Source organism: Panthera onca, chromosome A2, assembly GCF_046562875.1.
Source record: "Panthera onca isolate mPanOnc1 chromosome A2, mPanOnc1 haplotype 2, whole genome shotgun sequence".
Classification (NCBI taxonomy): domain Eukaryota; kingdom Metazoa; phylum Chordata; class Mammalia; order Carnivora; family Felidae; genus Panthera; species Panthera onca.
Window position 1 is genome coordinate 121040085 of NC_138340.1, and position 9070 is coordinate 121049154.

A 9070-nucleotide genomic window follows, 5' to 3' on the forward strand; every position below is an offset into this window, starting at 1 on the left:
CACACCCTTGGACTGTAGCTCCCCACCACTAACTCTCTTGCTCTGAGAAAGGCAATTCTGTTCCTATGGTTTTTTAGGCAAACATTAGAGGCTGGTAGAAATATACTTTATCTTGACAAGTGATGATGGGTTTACAACTATATGCATTTGTCAAGACTCATAACAGCTGTAGAGTAAATAGAGTGAATTTTTCTGTATGTAAATTAGACCTCCATGAGCCTAACTTTAAAAGGGGGGTTGTTGAAAAGTTATTATTGAAAAACATTCTTTGGAAAATTTTGCTCCTGTCTTACACTGATGGTGGTTTCTGTTGTCCTGGAGAGAACTCCACCAGTGTGTTTCCTTGCTTTTGTGGTGGGAGGGAGCAGCCATGGGGGCTGCATTATGACTCTCGTGGGGCCCCCTCCTCCATTAAAAATTGTTAAAGATGACACTTTATGACTGTGTCGATAGAACTTTTTTCTTCAGATTTTAAAAGAAATTTAAAAGGCCTCTTATTTAAATTTAATTTGAAATTTGAAATTAAAATTAAATGATATTTTAATTAAATGTAAATTGTAAACTTTATTTCTTACATTTTCTTCAGATTTTAAAAGGGCTTAAAAAGTTCTTCGGGGGGGGGGGCCCTCAAAGCGTCACAAGCTCCCGGCACTGTGCCTAAGGGAAAAGATGGCCGCGGATGAGATCCAAGCCTACCAGAAAGGAAAATCAGGCTAATCATTTCCTACAAGTGAATGACCACGGGTAGAAATTAAGTATTTAGCTCCCAGTGTTGTCATTGCTTTTCCAATAGGTTGAAACAAGTGAGTTACTCTCTCTGGGTCTCAGCTCCCCAACGCATGAAAAACAGGATAACAAACTTAGCCCTCACTTAAAACCTGCTCCTAGGGTCTTAAATATTAAAAATTCATTCAATAACAGTTTGTTCTGTACCAGACACTGTGTGGTGACTGAGGAAACCTGAGATAAATCCCATACCTCCTAACCTTGGGGTGTGGCTAAATTCCTATTAAAGAACATTAAGCATGCACAAAATAGAGGCACTTAACAAGGCACAGGCTTTTCCTTTGTCTGTTTTTTAAAACTATTATTCTTTTAAATATCGATTACTCTGCGTATATAACCAGGGAATGGCTTGTAAGCACAACGGTGTAATTCCAAATACAGATTCTGAAGAAATCATGCATTTCCAGCGGGAGGTTTCTATCAACAATTCAAGTAAGATTTCCTACAATGTTATGCGTCCGTAAACTATTCGTGAAGGTCTCCCTAAGTCAGTGCACGCCACTTTGAACTTTTCTTTGACTCCACTCTGAGAACCAGGTTGATGGTGGTGACAGTGGGCATGATTCAAGGAAAGACCCCTCACCAAGAAACAGTTCCCCCACTAGCCTTCTCCCCATGTTTCATGACCTGCTGCTGACTGTTCCTTCCTTTGGGTGAAATGTTGCCTTTCCCCTATAAGATCTCTTTAAATTTTAAAGTACTCCCTTTATTTATGAAGTCAAATGGTTTTCCACAGGGGCAATGCAATGGGAATCAGGGAGAGAGAGGAAGACTGAAAGAGGAGGAAGTACATGGAAGGAATCCTTGAGACAATCTCCCACCCCACTCAACTACCATTACAATTCTACCCTTGTCTTGAGATAATATTCATCCAGTAGCTTCTGTGCTGAAGGCGTGGGCTGTGAGGAGAAATGCCTGTGTCAATCTCGATTAAAACTTTGCTGTCAGGGGGCACCTGGGTGGCTCAGTTGGTTAAGCGACTAGCTCTGGATTTGGGCTCAGGTCAGGATCTCATGGTTGTGAGATGAAGTCCCGCGTAGGGCTCTGCACTGAGCATGGAGCCTGCTTGGGATTCTCTCTCTCTCTCTCTCTCTCTCTCTCTCTCTCTCCCTCTCTCTCTGCCCTGCCTCTGCTCACTCGCTCCCTCAAAATAAATAAATAAATTTTTTAAAAATGTGTTGTCAGTGTCACAATAACAAAAACAACCTCACATGTCGTCATAATATGTTGCTCTCTTTTTAGAAATGCGCTATGTATGCACTTCTTTCCCCCACTTTGTTCCTGATTTTATTCTAGCAACCACGGACTCAGAAGGGGCTTGAGCAGCACCACTCAATTTCCCAAACAGGCAAGTCCTTGAATAGTATACTCATAGTGGACGCTGTCATTATCTTAATTTTCTATTAAATTATATTTCCCTTGACAACTGATCTTTTTTAAACTAATAACTTGGATACATCAATCACTCATTTTAAAATTATTCTTTTTTCTGCCCATTAGTTCCTCCTTCCTTGACTCCTAGAGGCAAAACAGGGTGTGGCTGATGCCACTTCTGAGACATTTTTAAATGTTTATTTATTGGCAGGGGAGGAGGAGCAGAGAGAGAGAAGGAGAGAGAGAATCTCGAGCAGCCTCCATGCTCAGGGCCAGCCCTATGTGGGGCTCAATCTCACGACCATGAGATCATGACCTGAGCCGAAATCAAGAGTCAGATGCTTGACCTACTGAGCCACCCAGGCACCCCACCACTTCTGAGAGTTATTTATTACACATTCATTTCATTGGGAGTAGATGTTGAAACTTTTATTTAAAAAAATATGAAAATAATATTTTTCATCAAAAGAGTTTTATAACCTTAACAACTGCAAGAATACACATTTAGCTCTTTCTCCTTGATATAATTCTATATTTATAGAATTATAAATTCTCTATGTTCTTTATATTTCTTTATGAAGAAATATATATTTCTCTGTTCTTTATATTTCTCTATGTTCTTCCAACCTGCAGGCATGTGCGTAGTTTTTATTTCTGTAACCCAAGCTTCCCAGGTCAGATAAGACTGAAGGTATGACTTACTCTTACAATAGGGTCCCTTACAATCATAGCCCTGATTTTGAGCTTCTTCCCACTCCCTTCCCTCCTCAGCAGAATCACTAGATACTCCAGCCCTTCTCCCTAAATCCGTTTAGTCTCTGAGAAGGGTCCAGGGGTGAGGTTGATCTGCCGCGAGGTCTCCCTTCTAGGACTGATAGTGCCAATATTTGTTTTCTTGGTCTGATAACTATGAAGGGGGGCAGGTAATGATACTCTCAGCTGCAGGTGAGAGGCTCATTGACTGTTGAATAAGACCAACATCTAAAGAGGTAAGCATAGTTGGGGCACCTGGGTGGCTCAGTTGGTTAAGCCTCCGACTTTGGCTCAGGTCACGATCTCACAGTTCGTGAGTTTGAGCCCCACATTAGACTCTGTGCTGACAGCTCAGAGCCTGGAGCCTGCTTCAGATTCTGTGTCTCCCTCTCTCTGCCCTTCCCTAGCTTGTATTCTGTCTCCCTCAAAAATCAATAAACATTTAAAAATTTTTTTAAATAAATAAAAAGTAAAAAGGTAGGTATAGTCAATGAAGGAAGGCCTAGACCACAAACAGGAACAAAGCATCGATCTGAGCTTGAAGGAGGAAGGACATTACGGCCTGGGACACTGGAAGACTGAATAGAGGCACTAGGTCATTGAGTAGGTCCTAGTCAAAAGGATAAACTGGGAAAGACCACTGTAGGCCAGTAGTTCCCAACCCTGGCTGAACCTTAAATTTACCTGGGGAGTTTAAAAAACACACGAACGAACAAACAACAACAACAAAAACGGTGGAGGCAGAACCTCCAGAGTTTTTGATTTAATTGACTTGGGTTGCGGCCCAGACAAGGACATTTAAAAATGTTCCTCGGGGAAGGCAAAAACGAGGCCTGTGGTGGTGGATTAGAGTTGAAGGTATTAGTATGAATTTGTGTTTAGTTTCATATATTCACAGGTGGGAAGATACAGAAATATAGGTATATGTGTATTCTTGGATTATCGTGTATCTGTTTCCTAGTCCTGTCCACTGAGAGGGCCTAGAAGCAATGACGGCCCAGTAATAATGAATACACCTAACATGGGACCTTAGGTTCTAAACACCATTATCCAATAAAAACAAGCAGAGCTTCCCAGAGAAATGACGAATTCTGAAGCAGGGAAAATGTAAGATAGACCCGGTGCATACTTGTAGTATCAGAATAAGAAAGTGTTGTCTAAAAAAACCCAAAAAAGTGAAGGGGGGGGGATGAGGGGAGCATATCAAAAGGACACAGGGGCCAGCCTGCAGGATTCCCCAGTGGCCAAAACTGGAATAATTTGAGCAAAAAAACAAAGATGATTTTAGATTATAACCCAAAACATAAAATAAATACCCACAAGTTCATACTGATAAATACACAGTTGAATAGTTAAATAAGTGGGGAGAAGGGGAAAATCTTCCTTACATAAAAAAAGTCCAATTAATAAATATAGAAGAAATGAGGGATACAGAAAATCACCTGGAGAACATCAGAGTGACAATTGCTAGAGGCAAGACCTATAGATGAATGTTAAAATCAAGGGCAAAACTTTACAGAAAAATGGGATGTTTGTATAGCCTCCAAGTATCTCCCTCAAAATATTTTTTAGTTACTGTGGTGGTTTTAACTTATCTCCACATTTTTAATGTACTTTTGCTTACAAAAAGTGAGGCTTAATTCCCTTCCCTTGAGTACAGGCTGGCCTTAGTGACTTTCTGACTAATAGGTATAGAAAGAGAAAAATAGTAACTTCACAGTGGAGAAACCTTGAGTAAGCGATCAAGGTTAACATCACCAGAAATAAGTTATGTTGCTGTATCATGCGTCCCCTGATATGAAACAACAAGAGGGCATACAACCTCTATGATATCCTTCCTTCAAATCCATAACCCCAGTTTAATGCTGAGAAAATATCAAACAAACCCGAGGAACTTTCTACAAAATACATGACTAGTGCTTTTTAGAAATGTCACACTTCAGAGAAGTCTAGGTGTCTCTGTCAGTTACTTGACTGACTCCTGGTCATGATCTCATGGTTTGGGATTTTGAGCCCCGCATTAGGCTCTGCACTGATAACATGGAGCCTGCTTGGGATTCTCTCTCTCTCTCTCTCTCTCTCTCTCTCTTTCTCTCTCTCTCTCTCTCTACCACTCTCTCTCTCTCCCCCAATAAATAAATAAGTAAATACATAAACTTAGAAAAGGCTCAGGCTCCAAAAAAACAGAGAAAGAGGTTTTCACAGATTGAAGGAGACAAAGGAGACATGTCACATAAATATGATGTGATTTCCTAGTTTGGATCTTTGAACAGACAAAGGACATTAGCAGACAACGGGTGAAATCCAAATGAGGTCGATATTGAGTTATTAAATCGGCACTGTTGATTTTTTAGTTTTGATAAATATAACACGGCAATGTAAAATGTTAATGCTGGGGGGGTTAGTGTAGGGCATATAGGGACTTGATGTACTATCTTCATAACTCTTATAAACCTAATATCACTTAAAAATTAAAAAATTCGAAATATAAATAAGTAAAAGTGTTTCACTGTTCTCCAGGTGATGTTAACGGTCAGAGTTGAGAAGCCCCTACTCTAGGTAAAGGCAGAAACTTCAGCTGAAAAACATCATGAGCCATTTGAGGGAAAGATGAGAAGTTTATTATGGTAACATTTTTTCTATAGTGTAAGTAATAAGGGATGGTAGAGAATGAGGGAAGAAAGGTAGCTGGGTCAGATTGTAAACAGTCTTTTTACCCCTCAGGATAAGAGATTGGTCCTTTACACTGTAGGCCTTGGGAAGTCATTATAATTTTTTAAGCAGAATAAAATTGGAAGTCCTATTTGGGGTTAGTTTTAGATAACTCTACTGTTACTTAAATGCTGTATGATAGCAATTACTTTAAAATATGTTGCAAGTTTATTATTTAAAGGATGTGAAATGATGTGTGGATGCCATGCAAAAAGGTTTTTTTTTTTTTCTTTTTTTAATGTTCATGTGTGTTCCTTTGTTCATTTCTGCATTATGCCACATTCTCCCTACTTAAGGACCCTGGGCAGGAGCTGGGAAGAGCTCAAATCGAACAGCAGAAATGCAATGGGAAAGTAAGAGTTAAAAGTAAGCTTCCAACACGCAAAGCAGAATTTTGCAGGAAGTAATTTGAAAACCAGGTTCAACCAAGCCTGATGGGACAGACCATGGAGTTCCTTGCAACATAACTCCAGACTGGAAAGAAAGAAAAATGACAAGCTCAGCCCTTTAGCTCCGGGAGTGGCCCTTCAGTAGTTTTAAATTTTTCCAGAAGTAGATCTTTATGAGAGGTGGTATCTTCCTTGGAATCTTCAGGACAATGTCCTTGTGGTGAGAGACAGGCAGGATTGTCTGGTCAGCGACCCTGTGAGCTCAGGTTGCCCAGAGTGGGCTCACTGGGGCCAGGCAAATTCATCTTCCAGAAGGAACAAGGGCTCTCTTTCCTTGGGCAGCTTGAATCCTGTTTCTTCAAGGGTTGCTGAAAGCTGAAAGTTGGTGATGTCAGACAACCCCCTGCCCAGAGTGCTTGGTGCCTATGTTCCAAGAGCTTATTACCTGTATGCAAGGCATTCTCATCTTTGTACTAAGGGATCTCCCCTAAAAAAACTAACTCGCAGCTGCATTTGCCCTGCCCTGTCTAATTGAGAAAAATATCCATCAATGGGAAAACAGTTAACTAAATTGGGGGGCAAATAGGCAAAGAATCCTACGCAATCATTAAAAATGATGACTGGGGTGTATAATTTTGACTTGGAAAGATGTCTATAAATACCTTGAATGACAAGAAATAAACTCAGCTTGGGGCACCTGGGTGGCTCGGTCGGTTAAGCAGCCAACTTCGGTTCAGGTCATGATCTCACGGCTTGTGAGTTTGAGCCCCATGTCAGGTTCTGTGCTGACAGTTTGGAGCCAGGAGCCTGCTTCGGATTCTGTGTCTCTCTCTCTGCCTCTCCCCTGATCACACTCTGGCTCTCTCTCTCTCTCTCTCTCTCTCTCTCAGAAATAAATAAACATTTAAAAAAGTAATTCAATTTTTTTTTAAAAAGAAAGAAATTCAGCTTAAGCATGCTCTAGTCCATGAAAATAATATTGCATAACTCTATGTGTGGATTGTATGCCTGTGTGCATGCAGAGAAGACTATATGGAAAGATATTCATTGACTTAGCACTGTTTATCTCTGACAGCTGGTGTTATTTTATTCCCTTTTGCTTTTTTGTTTGGGTTTTCTGTGTTCCTCTGTTTTTTTTTTTTTAATTTTAATCATGTATTTTATTTTTATAATCAGAAAAATAAACTGTTTTCTTTTTGAACTAGAATAAAGTATTTGTTACACCTCAAAAAGCTCATTGTTCTCTGAATATGCCTCATGTTGCTGATTACAGTTTCATGTACCCATCAACAATTTGGAAAATTAAATTAATTACAGAAAAAGATAAATAGCTAAAACATTTTTTTGGCTATCATTTATGTAAGATTTCTCTAAGTGTTGGGGCATTGGGGTCATTTCAAACTTTTGATAAAGTGATGAATAATATCTTGATATATGAATCCTTCCATTTCTGACTAGTTCATTAGTATATGGAGGAAAATCTACTAAAGCAAAGTAAAATTGGACAAATATCCCAAATTGCTCTATCCAATGATTACAGAGTCTTTATCAGGTGACATTTGTGTATCATCTTTTAAAAAACTCTTTGCCTTTTAATAATTCAAAAGAAACAATCTCGTTTTCATTTAGATTTGGTTAGTTACTAAGGAGGCTAGGCATTTTAATTTATTATTTGCTATTTACATAAAATGTTAAATTTATGAATTGCCTTTTCATGTCCTTTGTTCATTTTACATTAATTTGGGGAGAGAGGTTCTTGTTAGAACAATGAGCTCACCTCTTCAATAATTTTGTAAATATTCACTCAATTTTATACTTTTGTTTGTAGTGGTTGTCAAATACATATACAGAGTAATGTGTTTTCTGTGGTCAAATCTATTATAAATTTCACTTTTTAAATATTTTTCCATTGATTTTTTTAGGTGAAAAGCCCTTCCCCATCCCAAACTCAGATAATTCTTTATAGGTTAATCATTTACATCCAGTTCTTTAGTTCATCTGGAATTTATTTTGATGTATGAGATGAGATGAGGATCTAAACTATTCTTTTTCCCAAATGGCTAACCACCTATTGAGATACCAAGTTATGACATCCGCTAAGATCTGCTACTTAATTGTTGAACCAGTTAGAAGGTTCGTTCTTCCAGAATAATTTGAGGTCGTTTATAGTTCATTGCTTGCTAAAAGTATTTATAGAAATGAAGACCTCTGGCGACTCCCACTCCCCCCACCTTCCCTGGTTTTACACCTGTACTCCCTGTATCTGTACACCTGTATCTCTGGAGCCTGGGACACATGGAAACATTCTTACAGCATCCTGATCAGGAGCCTCTTAGACACTTAGTTAATAAAACTTCTCCTGGAGTGAGACAGACAGTTGACCAATGTGTTTCATCCCCAGGGCAGTTGCAATTTATAACTGATTTCACAAATCGTTTTAGAAAGTTTGGGGGGGGGGGGGGGTGATAAATCAGATATCAGGTATCTCGCTACCTAGCAGCTTTCTTAACCCAAAGGTCTAAGTAATTATTTCCATACTTAAATGATGTATTTCATTGGAATCAACCCTTTAAGGAGGACTTCATACTCGCCAACCCACTGAACATGCAATAAGTTTGTAATGTATATAAAATATGTAAAACATCTTACAGTTCTTTACCTCATTATTTGTAAGCTTGGATTTTTTTTTTTTTACCAAGTATTTTTACTTAAAAGATAACTACATTTTAATCCTTGCAACCATTGTAACATATGGCTAATTACAGCAAAGAAAGAAAAGGGAAGAGTTTCGAATCAAAATGATAGTATGTTTTATCTCCCACGGCTTTCTCTTACCCAGAACACTCTTCACCATAAACTTTCCCCAAACTTTATATTTTGTAAAAAAAAAAAAAAAAAAAAAAAAAAAAAGTGTGCTCTGTTTTAATGCAGGTCTAATTCTTCATGTGTCTTCAATAATTGCACCTCATTCCAAAATACTTGCCAAAAATAACCCATTAGCAGCTGAGGCAGCTTTGTCTCAGCAGTCTCTCCTATACATTATGGCTACTTTTATT